This window comes from Camellia sinensis, chromosome 13 (genome assembly GCF_055761805.1).
Source record: "Camellia sinensis isolate YWXY chromosome 13, ASM5576180v1, whole genome shotgun sequence".
In the NCBI taxonomy this organism is placed as follows: domain Eukaryota; kingdom Viridiplantae; phylum Streptophyta; class Magnoliopsida; order Ericales; family Theaceae; genus Camellia; species Camellia sinensis.
The window spans coordinates 17,079,560-17,098,705 of record NC_138973.1 but is presented as its reverse complement, the minus strand read 5'-3'; the positions used below and the strand labels follow the sequence as shown (position 1 = coordinate 17,098,705).

General features: G+C 45.7%; 1 long non-coding RNA gene across 2 annotated transcripts; it reads left to right on the top strand.

The window, feature by feature from the left end:
* Positions 1-844: 844 nt before the first annotated feature.
* On the top strand, positions 845-4,221 carry LOC145806019 (uncharacterized). Of its 2 annotated transcripts, none has more exons than XR_014348418.1 (3): positions 845-1,032; positions 1,117-4,091; positions 4,176-4,221. It is a non-coding gene; the product is annotated as an uncharacterized LOC145806019 (long non-coding RNA). The 2 variants fall into 2 exon arrangements; XR_014348417.1 differs by having other exon boundaries at positions 845-1,069; positions 1,154-4,091.
* Positions 4,222-19,146: the final 14,925 nt, after the last annotated feature.

Here is a 19,146-nt window from a genome sequence, read left to right as displayed (position 1 = left end):
TTATTTGAGCAAAGAATCGTTTAGTTTTTACTTTTTTTATTAGAAATTTACTTACGATCTGTTTTGTTAGAATATTTGAAAAGATACTTAAAAATAGAAATAAAAAATATGTATGAAATTAAAGCCTTGTTTGGGAATAAATTATTTTAGTAATTTTTTGACTTTTTATAAAAAAAAATGTGCAGAAAAGCAAAGAGTAGGGGTGTTCACGGTTCGGATTTGGACGGTTTACGGATCGGTTTGGACCCGCCCGCATCTATGCGGTTTGGAGAAAAGACAACCCGCAACCGCCCACAATACGATTTGCGGTTTGTGAGGATAGGGTTCGTGGATGTGCGGGGGGTTTGCGGATTGAACTTTTTTCTTCAAAAATTTATTTTTGAGCCTTATTTTTTTCCCATTTTGTAAATATTTATTTTAGACCCTTTTCTACCCATTTTCTAAAATGCTCCAACATTAAAACTTATAAAATTAAAAACACAATAAAATTAATTCGTAACACAAACAAATCATTTAAAATCTTAAATCAAATTATAAACTAACACAAGTACATATTTTAAAATCCTAAACTATAACGGCATATTTATTAAGGAATTTAAAATTCCAAATCACACTTCATTCGGGACAAGTTCAATTATGTAACAATAATAATATGACCAGTATTTATTTAGTTTCAGTTGATATAATATTATTAGCAAATGTAATGCTAGAGTAAGTTTAAAGAATTGTACGGGGAGCAAATATTCCGACAAGCTCGTACTCCTTTCTTCCAAGCTCTTGCCTGTCCGATCAACCTACGAGCACAACGGCGGTGAGCTACCCGGCGGTGTGTGGCCGGAATACCTGTAAGAAATAATGTATAGAGAAAGAGAGAGAATAAATTGTATGTATTATTATTGATTGATATATTGATGTCTATTACAATGATTCATGATTCCTATATATAGAAGAGGGTGAGTGTGTAGTAGGTAAGGAGTAGGTGAAGTGGAGGTGGTAGTGGTGTAGTGGGTTAGGTTTAGTGGAGTAGGTGAGGTGGTAGTGGTGTAGTGGGTTAGGTTTAGTGGAGTAGGTGAGGTAGTAGTGGTGTAGTGGGTTAGGTTTAGTGGAGTAGGTGAGGTAGTAGTGGTGTAGTGGGTTAGGTTTAGTGGAGTAGGTTTAAGTGGGTGAAGTAGGTGGAGAGTAGGTGGATTTTAACAGCCCCCCGCAAACTCAAGGGGGATAGGAACTAACCAACTTGAGTTTGGAGAGAGTAACAAAACAAGAAAATACATAAAAATAAAAAAGGATAGGAGACACTGTATGGTCGTGTCAGACCATTGGTGAAGACACTGAATGGTGGTGTCATAACGTTGTAGAGGACACTGTATGGGGGTGTCATAACGTTGTAGAGGACACTGTATGGGGGTGTCATAACGTTGTAGAGGACACTGTATGGTGGTGTCATAACGGTGTAGAAGACAGTTTATGGGGTCATGTCGGACCGTTGTAGCAGACAATGTTGTGACAGTTGTTGTGACAGTTTACAGAGTCTTGTCGGACCCTTGTAGAAACTAACCGGAATCTATGTCGGGACAGTTTACAGAGTCTTGTCGGACCCTTGTAGAAACTAACCGGAATCTATGTCGGGACAGTTTACAGAGTCTTGTCGGACCCATAAAGGAGCTAACCGGAATCAATGTCGGGACAGTTTACAGAGTCTTGTCGGACCCTTAAAAAGTCGCACCCTCAAAAGTTGTGCCCAATATTGTAAAAAGGCGTGCCATCAAAAGGCGTGCCCAATTCATCAAAAGGTGTGCCGGACATGATGGCGAGGCACGTGGGCGCCTTGGCTTGCGTGCCCGTTTGTCGGCTAGTGGCAAGAGGCGCGCGATGCGCGTGGCTGGCCCTGGCTATTTAAAACAAGGTTGAGGCGAAGGCTGTGCATACGAGTCTGAAACCTCTGAACGCTCGGAGAGCTTGTCTCTGCAAATCTTGAAACACCCGGAAACCAACCCTTCTCTGAAACACTTAGCAACTCAAAAACATGGCCTCTTCTTCCCGTCCAGTTACCCAGAACCTGCTCACGCTCTTTCCAGAACTGAACGAGCCCACAAGAGAAATAACTGGTGCGGTGGCCAGTGAACCGCAACCAAACACCTCTGGTTTTGCTCCATTGAACTTTCCGATGCGGTCTGTGGAGCAAAGAATGGCAGTGCTGTCGGATGTGGAGGCCAATCAGTATACGTTGAAGGCATGTGTGGAAAGCATGACGGCGGTCACAAACTTGTCGAACCGGCTGCAGAGTAGGGCAAATGAGGTGCAGCAGTTAAACTCCCAGCTGGCTCTGCTCCAACGCATGTATAAGGATGCGCGAGCAGAGATAAGCGTGCTAAGGGCAGAAAACAAGGAGCTGAAGCGGAAGGCCACCGTGATGTTCCGATTTGGAGGTCCACCATATGCTGCAGTGGAGGAGCAGGGAGGAGGCAACTTGCTTGGTGGTCGAGGAAGCACGGAGGCAACACCGTCAAGGACCGCCCAGGACGGAGGCAAGAAGAAAAGACCGGCGGAATAGGCGAGAAGAAAAATCCCACTGTTCCGATTTGTGTTGGTTGTGTTTTGTTTTGTTTTGTGTTTTTTTTATTTTTATTTTTTTTATTTATTTTTTTTTTTTTTTATGGTGTAAAATGCTGATCGGGGTTGATCCCCGGCATGAAGAAATAACAAGTTTGTAAAATGTTGTTTTTTTTTTTTTTTTTTTTTTTTTGTTTTGGGAGTGTTTTGTTGAAAAAATAAAAATAAAATGAAAGAAAACAAGGGAGAAAGAAAATAGATAAAAAATATTTATAGATGGATTATATGAAAAACATCAGTGCGATTGTTTCAAAATAAAGTGGGGTATTTAAAAAAGAGGAAAAGTGACTTGGAAAAAAATAAATAAAAATAAGTGATTTTTGAAATCAAATGGAGGAGAGAGGGACAAACCCATGTGATAAAGTGGAGAGAGAGTCGGTGAGTGGGGTGCAAAAGGTGAAGGAGAAATGATGGATTGAAAATGGTTTGGGTCAAAAGTGGACACTGTTAGTGGGGAACATGAGTGCATTGATTATTTGATATAATAATAATAATAATAAAAATAAAAAGTTAGAACAGTTGGAGAGAATGAGTGGAGTATGGTAAGGGTTTCATCCAAAGCCAAAATTCCTGCAGCGAATCACTTCGCAAATCCTAGCATGAGCTTTTTCTCTTTCCAGGCTTATTCATGAATTTCCTGGTGATTTCAAGAGCCTCTGGTGGCATTGTGGCAGAGAACACCCCAACCTGGATTTTGGGTGACAGCAACTGAGAACACCCCAACCTGGATTTTGGGTGGCAGCAACTGGAAAATATCATAGATCTGATTTTTAAAAACCTCGTGACAGCATTTCATCAGCTTCATCCAAGACAAACATTTTGATGTAAACAGGGCGAAGTGATTGTCTCCGCAACATGTCAAACACACGACCAGGAGTACCAACAACAACATGAACCCCACTGGAGAGAATGCGCTGATCTTCGCGCACACTAGTCCCTCCAACACAAGCATGAACCTTCACACTTTGCTGGGCAAGTTCAAGAGTGGGTGGAAGAACCAAAGCTTGGCACTCAACCAAGCTATAATCTAGCTGCTGCAGAATTCCAGAGCAGAATGTTGCAATGTTTCCAGTTCCAGACTGTCTCGTCATATGAGGTGAAGAATTCTTCTCCATCAGCCTCACACATGACTACAGTTGCACAAATCTTTGTTGATTTTATCAGCGGAATAGGTTGAGGTCCGGCAGGCGGCTAAGGTGAGGTTGCCGCCCGCCGGAGAAGCGAAAATACTAGGTTTTAAACCAGCTCTGATACCATGTAAGAAATAATGTATAGAGAAAGAGAGAGAATAAATTGTATGTATTATTATTGATTGATATATTGATGTCTATTACAATGATTCATGATTCCTATATATAGAAGAGGGTGAGTGTGTAGTAGGTAAGGAGTAGGTGAAGTGGAGGTGGTAGTGGTGTAGTGGGTTAGGTTTAGTGGAGTAGGTGAGGTGGTAGTGGTGTAGTGGGTTAGGTTTAGTGGAGTAGGTGAGGTAGTAGTGGTGTAGTGGGTTAGGTTTAGTGGAGTAGGTGAGGTAGTAGTGGTGTAGTGGGTTAGGTTTAGTGGAGTAGGTTTAAGTGGGTGAAGTAGGTGGAGAGTAGGTGGATTTTAACAATACCCCTCCGACGATCAAGTTAGACACACACAGGGATAGAGAGAGAGAGAGAGAGAGAGAGAGGATTGAGTGTTTAGTGTTTTTCTCACCAAATTGTCATCTGTCCACGTATGGGGGGCGCAGACATGCTTATATACTCTCTGCGCCCCAAATCTACTCCGAGTGATCTCTCGGCACGTGGCTCTGCTATCCCATCCGTCAGCACAAATCTTGCTGAGCATCACCTAATCCCAACTGCCAGCCTACTCTGCTGGGAGCTCGGCAGCCGGTCAACATTATCTCGGCTACCAACAACCATTCCACACTTAAGCCCAAGCGCTCCATAACCGAGCTACTCAAGGCCATGTTCAATATCGACCGTGCTCGGCTACATTCCGGCAGAGCCGAGCTCGGCTCAGCTCATACTGGTTGGACGTCGGCGCTCCCACGAAGCTAACTCTCGAACCGTAGAGCCCAGAGAGGCAGCGAACAACTCGGCTTAGCCATCACTTGACTGGTCCTTGTGCTGTGAAGAACCGCCTTGTCAATGCCTAGCCTTGACCGAGCACACTCTCTAGACAGGCCCAAAACTTCCACGGCCCAATGTGTTCAGCCCAAATCTGTCCGGCCGTTACCACGGCCCAATTTTAGATCATAAATCTCCCTCTCAATTGCCCCTTAATTCCGTCCGCAAAAGCGTGACTAGGATTACATATTCCGACCGGGATAACACTTCCTCGATCCTCAGAATGCGAATCGGCGACCGAGCTAGTTGACCCTTGTCTGTGAAATTTGTCCGGTTCAACTCCTCGATTGACGTTCTCTTCTTAAAAAATGGCCCGGTTGTCTCCTCAACTCTTCAACCTGTCCCTTCAGTTCTGACGTCGTCATAAATGGGGACACGTGGCAGGCTTCCATTGGACCTCAAGTAGCCAACCCAGCCGTCTGCCAGAATTTGAATTCTTGGCGGTTTCTCCATCTATACATACAAGCCCCTTCTTCCTCATTTTGCTCCTACTGCCTCTCTACAATCCGACGCTTCAGAGCTCAAGCATCTTCCTTCAAACCTCGTCTGCCATTCTTTGCGTTCGTGCTCGAAGAAGTAGGACTTCCATTGGTAAGTCCTTCAACCCATGTCATTTTCATTTGATATTTCTTCCTCTCTGGTACCAAATCCGTAGGTTTTAGGGCCTTCCCCACCCACAACCTTCAAAGCCCCTTAGTTTCTTCATTTTTCTTCAAACTGTTCTTCATTTTTCCTGAAGAACACTGAGGATCTGGGGCTGACCGGGCTCCAGATCTTCATTTGATCCAAGAAATCAGTTTAACCGAGCAAATAAACTGTTTGCTGTAATCTTAGCAAAAACGGGAATGGCCATAGGACTTGGCCGCTCGACCGGGCTAACAAATGGTCCGCTTGGGCGACTGAGCTCCTGGTTAGACTTTACGACCATGGTGGTTTGACACAATCCATAACCGAGCTAAAGTCAAGCTCATTTTGTGCGACCGCGCTTCCTCTTATACTTGCCATCCTTTTTCCTGCAGAGTCCAAGGGGACCAAAGACCAATTCTGAGGCTCATAAGGACCGAACTGCCACCCATTCCTAGTCTACCAAACCACCTCGGCCGAGCTAGATTAGTCGGCCACATGGGGAATTCCGCTTCCTGGTGGATACTCCGGCTGCGCTAGCTGTGTTCAGGGAGGAGTATGGCATCTCGGCCGACGTCCACCTTGAGCTCGCAGAAGAAGAGACCACGCCTTGGGGCAGATCAGAACAATGCCTCTTCACCGTGCTGTCCATCATCGAAGGAGGCCTCCGTTTTCCGCTCAATCCACTAATCACCGAATTTCTGCGCCGCACCGGGCTAGCACCCACTCAAGTGTCCACCAACACCTACCAGATAGTAAACGGTGTGCATGAATTAAACAACCGGTTAGGCATAAACCTAGGTTTAGCCGAGATACTGCGGCAGTACACCATGGGGCACACCGGCGATGGCCTCACCTACTACCTTAAGATTAGGCCGGGCAAAGAAAAAATTATGACCGGCACACCAGACAAGGACTTGCATGATGACGATTTCTTCTGGGTGTCTGGCAATTATGAAACAGCCGAGGTACCGGGCTGGTTCATAAGCAAGAAATTTGGTTCCACATGTAAGCTGTTCAAACTTGCTCGGTTAGCTTACTTTCTTCATAGTTATGTACTTAACCATTTTTCTTGTTTCTTTTGCAGCAATCCAGGCCTTGCAAGCCAACTACCAATACCCCAACGTAGAAGCCATCAGGACCGCGCTTCGCTACCGCGACCGAGATTGCAACGAGTTGCTCGGTTATACTCCAACCTACAAATACTCTGCTCCCTGTCGGAGTAAAGTTACAGACTTTCTCCATGCTCTATCACCTTCTCCAGATCCAACTTTGACAGACATTCCACTAATCCGGTTGACAGAAGAGCAAGAGATGGCCAAACGAAGCTGAATCAAAAACCTGCTCACCGCAACGTCTGCCGAGATACCGAGCGTCGTCATCTGCTCGCCAGCCGCTGGTCAGTCAAGCGGCGCCGTGGTCGCTCTAGCTTCTCCAGCTGCCGGGCAGCCAAGCCAAGCAACACGTCGGGCTGGCAAAAGAGCTCAGGCGGACCCGTTTGCCGAGCTGATCACCGAACTATCCACCGAGCAACCTACCATCACAGCTGACCCAACACCAATCTGGCGTCCGCTACTCAAGCACCGGGGTAAAGACATCCCTGCGACAGCTTCGATCAAGGGCGACAAAGAGCACCTGCTCGCCTACGATCTTTCCAAGGCCCTTCTCCTACCGAGCGACGTGGTCGGCAGCGACCACGTCCCTAACACCCGGTTGGTGAAGTTGTCTGTCAAGTCCATGGCGCCAGGGTAAGCTTCAATCTGCCTCTGAAATTTTCACAAGTGTTTGCACGGTTTATTCTCTGATCAGGTTTCCTTTTTGCAGGTTATCCAAAAACAATACTTAGTCATAGAGCGCATCCACCGACTTCGGAAAAAGGCAGCCGACACTGCCAGCTAAGTCTAGAGCCTCCAAACCGAGCTTGGCCGAGCAAAGTCCTCGCTTGAAATCGCCAACACCAACAACAACCGGTTGCTCGGCCAACTCGACGAAGCCGAGAAAAAGAGGGACGAGCTCCAGGCCGAGCTGGACGCGCTCAAGAAGTCCAGGGAGAAGGATTGTGAAGACGCCAATAATGCCGGCTTAAAAGAGGCGGAAGACAACTATAAAAAACAAGTCTTCGCCACCCAGGACATATATTTCAAAGCTGGATAGAAGGCTTCCTATCAACAGCTCGGTCAAGGTCTTGACACTGACGTGTTTGCCTCTCCACCGGCTGTCTTCTTACCGATCTACCTCATTCCAAACGCCAATGACGTCTTTAGCGCACTGCAAGCTGAGGCCGAGGAAGGACTCGAAGAAGCCGAGGCAGGCGCTGAGGGAGATGACCAAACCGAGCAGGAGTAGCCAAGCCAGACTGGAAAAGTCGTCCAGGACCAGACAGCAATGGTCAACCTGGAAGTGGATGAGGAATTCCCAGACCTCTCGCCCTTAGCTTAGTTTTCTTTTTTCTTTGTCTGCAAATGTAACCGGGCTAAGTTCCCCACATTTTGTATTAACTTTTTATCAATGAAAAGCTTTAATTTCATCAAGTGTTTGCACGATTTTCTCTAACTCTATCTTCAGCAAAACATCTCGGTTTGAACCACATGGCCTGACCGGAATTCACATCACGGTATAAGTAGCAGAATTGAACTTCTTCAACCGGAATAACCATCTCGGTTGGAAGAACAATGTTGAACAAATCCTCTCAACCGGAATAAGCCATCTCGGTTAAGAATACCTAAGTTGAACAAAACATCAACTTCTTCATCCGGAATAACCATCTCGGTTGGAACAACAAAGTTGAACAAATCACCAACTCTTTCAACTGGAGTGAACCATCTCAGTTGAGAATACATAAGCTGAACAAAACATCAACTTTGCCAACCGCCGTAAACATCTCGGTTGGGAATCCTAAGTTGAACAGGTCATCAACTCTCCCAACCGGAGTAAATCATCTCGGTTGGGAATCTTAAGTTGAACAAGTCATCAACTCTTCCAACCGGAGTAAATCATCTCAGTTGGGAATCCTAAGTTGAGCAAGTCATTAACTCTTCCAACCGGAGTAAATCATCTCGGTTGAGAATACCTAAACTGAGCAAGTCATCAACTCTTCTAACCGGAGTAAATCATCTCGGTTGAGAATATCTAAGTTGAGCAAGTCATCAACTCTTCCAACTGGAGTAAATCATCTCGGTTGGGAAACTCAAAACAAAGCAATAATCAACATGCCAAAGCAAAAAGGATACTTCTATATATTGACAAAAAGAATTACATTCTGAAGTGTATACCAAAAAATTCCTTTGCACAAAAAGAAAGCTAAAGCTAGAAATACACAGTTTGAGGTTGGCCACATTCCACGACCGGGGTATTGTTCTACCATCCAGATCCTCCAAGTGGTATGCCCCCTTGCCCGCCAGACCGGTTATCTTGTAGGGTCCTTCCCAATTTGCCCCTAGCTTACCTTCTCCTGGCACCAGGGTATTGCCCATGACCTTCCTCAAGACCCAATCACCAACTTTGAACGGTCTGGGGTGCACCGTCTTATTGTACTTCCTTGAAAGCTCTTGTTGGTAAGCAGCGACGTGGATGAGAGCCTTTTCTCGGCGCTCTTCTACTAGATCCAATTCCAGAGCAATGGCCTCGGCGTTTAGCTCGGGCTCAAAAATTTCACTTCTGAGAGTGGGCATGCCTACTTCCAAAGGTATGACCGCCTTCATGCCATAAGCCAAAGCGAATGGAGTTTCCCTGGTAGAACGCCGCGGGGTAGTTCGGTATGCCCAAAGGACGCTGGGAAGTTCCTCGGCCCACTTTCCCTTGGATTTCTCAAGCCTCTTCTTCAGTCCGTCAAGAATAGTCTTGTTTGACGCCTCGGCTTGACTGTTGGACTGTGGGTAAGCCGAAGTGGAGTTGTAGAATTCAATCTTCAAATCTTCACAAAACCCTTTGAATAGGCGACCATCAAACTGGGTGCCGTTATCAGAGATCAAAATTTTAGGGACGCCGAACCGTGTTACCACATTTTGCCAGACAAACCGCTTCACGTCTTTCTCCTTGATTGTTGCCAAAGGCTCGGCTTCAACCCACTTGGTGAAGTAGTCTGTTGCCGCGATGAAGAACTTCCAGTTGCCTGGTGCTGTTGGGAGCGGCCCCACTATGTCTAATCTCCACATTGCAAAAGGCCAAGGGCTGGTTAGGGGAAGAAGTTCTCTGGCCGGCTGATGGATATAGTGTGCAAACTTTTGGCACTTCTCGCACTTGCGAACATATTTCTGTGCGTCGGCTTGCATGCACGGCCACCAATAGCCTTGTGAAATAACGCGGTAGGCCAAGGACCTGCCCCCTATGTGACTGCCACAGATGCCTTCGTGAACTTTGTACAGGAAGGCTTCCACGCTGCTCGGGTGCACACATTTCAGGTAAGGACCGGTGAAAGACTTCTTGTACAAAGCACCTGAAGGAGAGAGCCAAAACCGCTCTGACTTTACTCGCACCTTATGTGCCTCCTTCTTATCGGCTGGAAGGGTCTGTTCTCTGAGAAAGATGATGATAGGGTCCATCCAAAAAGGACCTAACTCGGCACAATGTACATCTGTCTGCCCGGTTTCCTCAATGCTGGGCCTTGGAAGGAATTCGATTAACAGAGGGTTGGGAGATGTGCAGTCGACCATAGAAGCAAGGCCGGCCAACTCATCGGCCCGGTCATTCTCTTCTCGGCCAATCTGTTGGACCCTGATCGCCTGGAATCGCTTGATATGGTCCCTGACCAGAGCTTGGTACTTTACCATTCTGTCGTTCTTCGCCTCGTAAACCCCAGAAACTTGGTTAACCACAAGCTGGGAATCACTGTAAACCATTAGCTCGGATGCTTGCATCTGAAGCGCGCTCTTGAGACCGGCCAAAAGCGCCTCATACTCGGCTTCATTGTTGGATGCTAGGAAGCCAAGGGTGATTGAATGTTCAATTGTCAGACTGTCTGGCGAAATCAAAACAATACCTAGCCCGGTACCGTGACGGTTCGAGGCTCCATCAACAAAAAGTTTCCACATATCCCCCACAAAGAGCTTCCAACATTCTGAGGGGTCCTGGGAGGCTTGAAGATTGATGGGATCACGGTTGCTCGGCAGTGCGGCTTCAGGTTCTGTGCTGATTGGTTCCATTTCAGCCCCCTTGGTGATTCAGCACTGGACATAGCAGGTTGAACTACGATGCCCAAGTCCGTAGGCGAATCACCAGGTTGCGGTATTATGCCGGCTGCAGGCTCTATGCTGAACGCTTCAATTTCTTCCCCCCTTTGTGATGCGGTACCGAACAGAGCAGGTTGGTCGGTGATACCCAATTCCGTCATCGTATCACCAGGCGGTGGATTTGTACAAACTGAGGGTGTTCCGGAGGGGCGTGCAAATTCTGCGTCGCCAACTCCACCAAGTTGTTGTACCTCGGTTGTGCTTGGGTTCACCTCATCATCTGCCGCGGCAATGTCGACCGGGCACACCGGATGAGTTCCAGGTGAGAATTCCGCAACGAAATCGGCCAAGGTCTGGGCTTTTATAGCAGTGCACGGCTGGAATTTAACATCAAATTGACCCAATTCGACTGCCCACTTGAGAATTCGGCCAGAGAAGTCTGCCCGTTCAAACAAGGCCTTAAGGGGAAACTCCGTCAGTACGATGATGGTATGGGCGTGGAAATAGTGCACCAACTTCCTTGAAGCCATCATTAATGCCAACGCAAGCTTTTCCAATGGCAAGTATCTCGACTCTGCCGGCAGCAAGGTTTTACTGACGTAGAAGATTGGGAGGTGCTTAATTCCTTCAGCTCGGACTAGCACCACACTGACTGCATGCTGTGAGACGGCAAGGTAAAGATAGAGTTCCTCGCCTGGCTTTGGTGTAACCAACAGTGGCGGAGAAGACAGATACTCCTTGAGCTCGGCCAAAGCCCGATCACAATCTTCGTCCCACGAGAACTTTGATTTCAATGCCTGAAAGAAAGGACGGCAGCGATCTGATGACTGGCTTATAAATCGATTAAGCGCGGCGGCCATCCCGGCCAGATGCTGCACGTCCTTAGTTGAGCTGGGCTGCTTCAAATCTTGCACGGCACTGATCAGAGTGGGGTCTACTTCGATGCCTCGGTTCGTGACTAGGAATCCCAAAAATTTTCCGGATCCTACGCCAAAGGCACACTTAGACGCATTCAGGCGCAGCTTGTGTTTTTTGAGAATGGCGAACATCAATGTAGGCCTCCATTGTCCGCCCAAGCAAAGGAGCAAACATCTTGGTCACCATCCTCTGAAAAGTTGCCCCGGCGTTCTTCAAACTAAAAGACATGACTCGGTAGCAGAAAAGTCCCCTTGGAGTCGTGATGGAAGTAATCTCTCAGTCGGGCCCATGCATGGCAATCTGGTGGTAGCCGCGATAGGCATCCAAGAAGCTGAGCCAATTATGCCCAGCCGTCAAGTCCACAAGCTGGTCAATACGGGGCAAAGGGAAGCTATCCTTCAGACAAGCTCGGTTGACTGTCTTGTAATCGACACAAACTCGCCACTTCCCATTCTTCTTGGGCACCATTACTGTGTTGGAAATCCACCGAAGGTAGTGCACTTCCTGAATTGCTCGTGCCTCAAGCAAGTTTTTCACTTCCTCTACAACGACCTCGGCGTGATGCAGCGCCGATCTCCTTGCTCGCTGAATGACTGGCTTTGCTCCGGGGAAGACATTGAGGTGATGGCAGATAAAACTTGGATCGAGGCCGGGCATATCGTAAGGCGACCATGCGAACACTTCGATGTTGGTCATCAAAAACTCAACCATCTCGGTCCTTTCATGGGCCGTGAGGCTGGAACATGCAGGAAGAACTTATCTGGCCGCTCCATATCAACTTGCACCTCCACCAATTCCTCAACAGCTTTGTCCTCTGCCTTGGTGCCCACATCGTCAAGAACTCCCTGGTCTTCCGGTCCTTCTGTCATTTGAACGAAGCCTTTGGCAGCCCGGCTCCTGTTCACTGCCACGAAGCATTGTTTGGACATGACTTGATCTCCCCAAATCTCCTCGATTGCCCCCATAGCCGAGGGGAATCTCATCACCTGATGGTAGGTCGACGCTACGGCTTGCATGCCGTGAAGCCATCCCCTTCCAAGGATTAGATTGTAAGTAGAAGGAACTTGCAACACCCAGAACTCCACTTGCTTGACCACGGATCCCGCTTTGACCGGTAGGATAATCTTTCCCAAAGGCCACTCTGGTTGTGAGTTGAAACCAACCAGTGGCGAAGTTGCTGAAGCTAAGTCTGTCTCCCGGAGCTTGAGCTGCTTGAACGCGTCGTAATACATGATCTCGACCGAGCTTCCCTGATCGATCAAGATCCGTTTGACATCGAATTCCTTGATGCGGAGTGTTACTACTAAGGCATCGTTGTGTGGCGTCTGAATACACTCTAGATCCCTTGAGGTGAAACTAATCACATCTTTCTCTATGGTCTTCCCCCTCTTGATGGCAGGCTATACCGACAAAACCTCCCTCATATGTTCTGCCTTTTTGATCATACCCCGGAGTTCGCAAACACGCTCCGGTTCCACTATGCCGTGGATGACATTAATAACTCCTTGTGGTGGCGCTTCTCGGTCATCTTGTCTCCTGGGCTCAACCGGAGCCTGGTTTGCCTTTACGCCCCCATCAATGTAAAGGTCTAGGTGTCCGGCCGCGACTAGCTCTTCCAGGTGTTGCCTCAAAGGCAAACAATCCTCAGTCCGGTGGCCTCGCTCTCGATGAAATGTGCAACGATACCGCGGATTGTAGCCCTTTTGTCCATCGCCCAACTTAGTAGGAAACCGGACATACTCCTCGTCTCGGATTTCACTAAGTATGCGATAGATTGGAATCTTGAAGACTGTGGTTATGCCAGTCCTTGCCTTCAACCTTCTGTTTGCCTCTGCTACGTCATCTCGGGGGTAGTCATCCCGGTCATTCCGACGTCCTCTACCCCGATTTTTGCGATTCGAGTCACGGTTCGATTCCTCTGCTCGGTCACTTGAGCGGCTGGACTCTTGCCCAACTGCATGCACTTTGCCTGCTGTCTTCTTGTCCGTTGCTATCGGAGTTGCCTTCACGGTAGATGCTGACGCATCATCCTCGACTCGGATGTGCTCATTGATGTGCTGCATGAGCTGGCCCATGGACGTCGGTTGGTGCATGGTAAGCGAGTCCTGCAGTCTATGTCCGACCGGGAGACCATGCTTGTATTAAGTGATTGCAAGGCTGACTGGGCAATCCAAGATCTCGTTGAAGGTCTCCCAATATCTGGAGTTGTACGCCTTCAATGTGTCGCTCGGTTCCATCTTGACACTCAGTAGGTGATCAACTTCTTTTGGTGTTTTGGTGTTGGTTTTGAAGTGCGTGACAAAGGCTTCGGCCAGTTGATGCCACCTCTCAATACTCCCCTCCGGCAGCCTTTCAAACCACTTCAAGCCCAGTTTGCCCAAACTTGACGGAAAGATAAGGCACATAAGAGCATCATTCCGCCTATGTCCGGCCATGACCTGTCGGAAATGACTTACATGCATGTAGGGATCGGTCTTCCCGTCGTACAATGTGAACTATGGCTGGTGGAAGCCCAACGGGAGAGGTGTTGTTTCTATTTCCAGGGAGAAAGGGGTGGCACTTAACCTTGCCAAATCTGAATCCACTAGGAGTGGCGCTGCTTGGCTGGGTGGAGTCATTCCGACCTCCTCGCTGGCGTGAACCCTGTAGGATAATTGCTCGAACGCCAATATCCTCTGAGCTTCACGTTGGTGAGCCCGCTCCTTTAAGACCGCCCGCAAATCCTCTGAATGAGTGGAGTAAGAGTACCTCGACGTCGTCACTGGACGTGAGGGCTGGTAAGTGCTATCTTGCGCGCTAGACTTCTCTGCATGCACGTCGGAATCACCAACCTTGTAACTTATGGTAATAGAAATGGACGAAGTGCGTCGCTGACTCTGACCGCCTGAACGGCGGGGTTGGGTGCGCTCACTGTGGTCTCCCACTCCAGCTACACCCTTCCCCTTAACATGCCGCTTCAGCTCTTCCATCTTCGCCGTCACTCGCCGGATGACGACGTCCTAGTCTCTTAGCTTGTGTTCCAGACGTCTGGCGTGCGATTCTCTCCGTCGCCGATGATCGTCGGGACTCCGTGAATGACCATGACTTCTTCTGCGCTTATCCCGCGCGTCTCCCGACTGTCTTCCTGGGAATGTCTCCAGGTCCCCCATCGGAGTAATGGTGGGGTGTCCCTCTCTCCGTCTGCCTGACTCCAGAGTAACTTCGTCGATGGCGGACAACGGAAACTCATCGTTGTTTGCCATGGACGGCGATCAGATGAGCTTGGAAGACAAGGTTTTATCTGCAAAGTTCCCACAGACGGCGCCAATTGTACGGGGAGCAAATATTCTGGCAAGCCAGTACTCCTTTCTTCTAAGCTCTTGCCTGTCCGATCGACCTGCGAGCACAACGGCGGTGAGCTACCCGGCGGTGTGTGGCCGGAATACCCCTCTGACGATCAAGTTAGACACACACAGGGATAGAGAGAGAGAGAGAGGATTGAGTGTTTAGTGTTTTTCTCACCAAATTGTCATCTGTCCGCGTATAGGGGGCGCATACATGCTTATATACCCTCTGCGCCCCAAATCTACTCCGAGTGATCTCTCGACACGTGGCTCTGCTATCCCATCTGTCAGCACAAATCTTGCTGAGTATCACCTAATCCCAACTGCCAGCCTACTCTGCTGGGAGCTCGGCAGCCGGTCAACATTATCTCGGCTACCAACGGCCATTCCACATTTAAGCCCAAGCGCTCCATAACCGAGCTACTCAAGGCCATGTTCAATATCGACCGTGCTCGGCTACATTCCGGCAGAGCCGAGCTCGGCTCAGCTCATGCTGGTTGGACGTCGGCGCTCCCACGAAGCTAACTCTCGAACCATGGAGCCCAGTGAGGCAGCGAACAACTCGGCTTAGCCATCACTTGACCGGTCCTTGTGCCGTGAAGAACCGCCTTGTCAGTGCCTAGCCTTGACCGAGCAACACTCTCTAGACAGGTCCAAAACTTCCACGGCCCAATGTGTTCAGCCTAAATCTATCCGGCCGTTACCACGGCCCAATTTCAGATCATAAATCTCCCTCTCAAGAATAAAAAGTGTTTTGTTTTGGTTAAAAATATCTATGTGGGATATAAGAATGAAATCAATGGTTAAGATAAAAAAATTAAAAAATAAATAAATAAATAAAAGTGCGGGCGGTTTTTTGCGGGTGTGGATTAAACCCGCAAACTGCCCGCAACCCGCAAACATGTCATATTTCAAACCGCATCCAGCCGTTTTGTATTTGCAAAACCACCCATTTGTATGCGGGTTGGGCGGGTTGGGCGGTTTTTGCCGATCGGATAAACCGTTATTCACCCCTAGTAAAGAGAGTAATGTGACAACTTATAGTGACTTTTTACTTTTTTGACTAAAACATATAGTTGACCAACGAGGCCTAAGTAAAATATAAGTATATTTTATTCATATTTCATCTATTTTTCTTTTCTTTTTTTTTTCTTTTTTAAATCCCTTCCCAATTCCTTCAATCAAACATAGCGTGAGAGAAAATTATTGAAAATTCCGATCTAAGGAGGTTATAAGGCATTAGGCTCCATAAGTATTTTTTTTTTTTTTTTTTTTTTGTGAGAAGTAGACTCTTTTTAAAATACTGTGATGAGAAGTACATTTTATTATTTTAGAGGACATTTTATTTCTAATTTTATCCCTTAATCTATTTGTTAAATTTTTTTATCTATGTAATTTTTTTGATTATCTATTCAAATATTTTTTTTGTTTAATTTTTTTGACTATCTGTTCAAATTTTTTTATTTTTTTGACTATCTGTTTAATTTTTTTATATATATAATCTATTTGTTAAAAAACTATTTGTTGAATTTTTTGTTGTCTATCGAAATTAATACCTATCTATTAATTTTTATATATATAGTCTATCTGTTAAAAATACTATATGTTGAAATATTTGTGTCATTTTGAACAAATCAAAGCCATTTTTGGACAGATCTATGTCACAGGAAGTCCTATCTGTCAATAACACAGATCGGTTTAAATTCAACTTTCGATTTCAACACAAGATCTGAATTTCAACGTAGATATATACACATCTTTGATATTCATAAAACAACAAATCAAGGCAAGAAAATTGATATATACATATATATATATATATATGGAGAGAGAGAGAGAGAGATAAAGAAAAAAAGAAAGAAAGAAAAATGTGAGAAATGGAACAGCGTAATGGTGTCTCGATCAGAGTGAGGCAGTGAACGGCAGTTTCGTAGCCACTGGTGAAGATCGAGAGGGTGGCATTCTTAGCCTCGCGATCGCCGCCGGAAACAGGTACATTGACGGATGAGCAAAAGATAGCTTATCGACCCAATCAACCGAAAAGAAACTCTTGGCTGAATTGATTTATTTCTTTTGAGACACCACTTCTTCTTCAACGAACTCAATTGAACCCCTACACTACCTTCCGACGACGAGTCACAAGCTCTCATAGCTCTCTAGAAAGAGAGAAATCGAAAAAAGAAAAAATCTCAAATCTATCACCACTCTTTCAATCGAAAATTGCATTGATTATTACAATCTGCAGAGAGAAGAGAACATCGATCACCGGTGGAGGTTGTTTTCTCTTTCTTATCTATAAATGTATGTAATTTTCAGAGCTAAGAAAGAAGAAATTGTGATGTGATTGTAGAAAGAAAGAGAGAGATAGAGAGAGAGAGAGAGATTGGAAAATGCTTACAGTGTGACGACAATTGTACATTTAGATGTACCACACATCTAGTTACGAATTTATATGATTTTATATCATAATTAATACCATATTAGTCACAACCAATATCATATTAACTCATAACTTAGTTATATTCAGTTATGCATTTATACCATATTATCCGTGATAACTAAATTATTTAAATAATTTAATTCTCAATTGGCAACCGATGTAGCTGGTTACCAAGGAGCGAACAAAATTGAATCAATCGTGATGGTAGAGAAGTTGGCCCTCTTGGCTCTTCTTCCCCCTCTTCTCTTTCGCCATAGTCGAAGCTTTTGAGGACCACCAGCCTCGTCGGCGATTCGGGCTTCAGCCATGTCGACATCTTTTTCACAAGCTCTCACTCTCTGAACGTCTCCACCACAAGTTTGTGAACAAAGACCTAGTCGTCGTCTTTTTCCTTCTCTTTAGACAAATCAAATCTTTTCGAGAACTTTTTTCCATAATTCAGGCTTGTTGCTAACTCTAAGCTTCATCTAAATGTGCCATTGGTGCTTTGATTTCAAAACCCTAACCCTTATTGAATATCTGTTATTAAATTTTTTCTCAGTCAAAATTAATATCTATGGCCACCCAAGGTAGTTGTGCCATTGGGGCTTTGATTTCAAAACCCTAACCCTAAAGAATGAATATCTAATATTTGTTTTCATTCAAAATTAACATCTGTTCTCAGTCATATTCACATTTTTTTAATTGCTTTCACTTTGTTCTATCATTGTATATCCATTAATTTTTTATTTTATTTTTTTTTTGCTTGTTTTGTACCCAAAGCGAAAAATCTAAATGAGGTTTTTATTTTTATTTTTACATTGTAAATTTTTATATAAAAAAATTTCTTTGCTTGTAAGTTACAAAATTACTTTGTTAAATTTTTATTAATATATATTTTTTAAAGTTTGGCGTATCCAATTTTTTATTAGATACATGTAAAATAAAATATCTAGACAAATAAAACAAACACTTACTTTAACTGAGTAATGTGTAAAAGAAAATTTATAGTAAAATAATATAAGCTAATTGGTATATTTACTTACCTTCAAATGGCTAAATCACCAAAGTTAGAGATTGAATAGTTGTTGCATTCAAAATGGAGAGAGTTGGGTCTGCCCTGTATCTATCACTGTATATTGAGATCTTTAGATGGTTCATTGTTGCTTGTTTCTATTTTGCATCTACAAAAGAGAGAGAAAAAGTGAGTTTTGGATTTTCTAATGGTGTATTACAATGTAAGAAGATAGAGAGAAATTAGACAAGAAAACAAGTTGAACTTTCTACAATTGAACAGGATAATAGAAAAAGTTAGAGAAAGAGAAGTGAAACTCAATTTTCTAATCATTTTGCAGTTTAAAAAAAAAAAATCGTAAACATGAGGACTCTTTGATGTCGTTTGGTAACACTTATATTTTCAGTTTTCTGTTTATATTTACAAAAATTTAAAAAACTCAAATAAAAACTTGTTTGGTAAAATTTTTATTTATAAATCAGTGGTTTCAGTTCATAAATTTGGCCAAAAAATGTAAACTCAAAAAATGTGTTTCCGTTTTCAGTTTTTTTTTTTTTACCACCCAACACTAGCCACCACCACCCACCCGCCACCACTCACCACCCACCTGCCACCACCACCCACCACCCGTCACCACTAGCCACCAGCCACCACCAGCCACCAGCCACCAGCCACCAGCCACCAGCCACCTGCCACCCACTCGCCGCCACCACCACCACCACCATCACCACCGCCTACCACCCATTACCCACCCACCCCCCACCACCTACCTGCTACCACCAGCCACCAGCCGCCACCACCACTTACCACCCACCTGCCACCCACCCGCCACCACCACCACCACCCACCACCACCCACTCGCTACCACCCGCCACCGTCACCCACCCACCGTCATCACTCGCCACCTACCTGTTATCACCCACCACCACCTGTCATTCGCCACCCACCTGCCACC